Source organism: Penaeus monodon, chromosome 30 (genome assembly GCF_015228065.2).
Source record: "Penaeus monodon isolate SGIC_2016 chromosome 30, NSTDA_Pmon_1, whole genome shotgun sequence".
Lineage (NCBI taxonomy): Eukaryota > Metazoa > Arthropoda > Malacostraca > Decapoda > Penaeidae > Penaeus > Penaeus monodon.
This window is the reverse complement of record NC_051415.1, coordinates 13,337,474-13,338,263: the sequence shown is the minus strand read 5'-3', so window position 1 is coordinate 13,338,263 and position 790 is coordinate 13,337,474.

Sequence of the window (790 nt, the reverse complement as noted above, 5' to 3'; positions counted from 1 at the left end):
CCATCATTCAAGTCACTGCCAGATGCACGTTATCCTCAGCCAACCACTTGTTATCGACAAGATAGAAAAGGCTTATGAAGATTACGTGCATTTTCGTTTTTCTTTATATTTTCCCTTCAGTTCTTCTTTAGATTTCCTGGTTTATTCAAGGGATTATACAAGGCTAAATTCCCCAGGGAAGAAGTTTATCCCTAAATATACTGAAAATCCAGGGTTTCTAGTCAGGGAAAACGTGTTAACCTGTATATGTTTTCTACCCTATTTATTCATACAACAATCTTTAAGCGGCTCTGATGGGCAGACAATAATAGCCTGTTAGCAATCAATTCCCTTTCTAGCGTAAAAAAAGAGTTTTCCTCCCTTTGTAAAGTCAGCAAAATATTTAACACCAACTAATAAAGTAATGAAAAAAGAGAGAAAAAAATCGATCTTTTCGCTATCATATAATCTACACATGATAATTATGTAAATCATACTATTGCACTGAATAGTTCATGTAACATTTATTCAATGCAAGTTGATATTGTTTCAAAAAGCAAGAGTTTTCCGTACAAGAATTTGTATTGCAGTTCAGTACAGTTACTTCAAAGATTTAATCAAATGTAAATTAAATAACAAGTGCTGAAACGCAGCACGAAAATGAAATATAAAAATTGCCATTAACCGTCTCACAAACAGATGAATAAATTTGCATACTAACATATATTTTTTAGGAAATTGTACATTTTTCGTGTAGCTTTATTTCTTCAGTAGTAAAGTAGACCTTAAGACACTCACGGTACACCTAGGA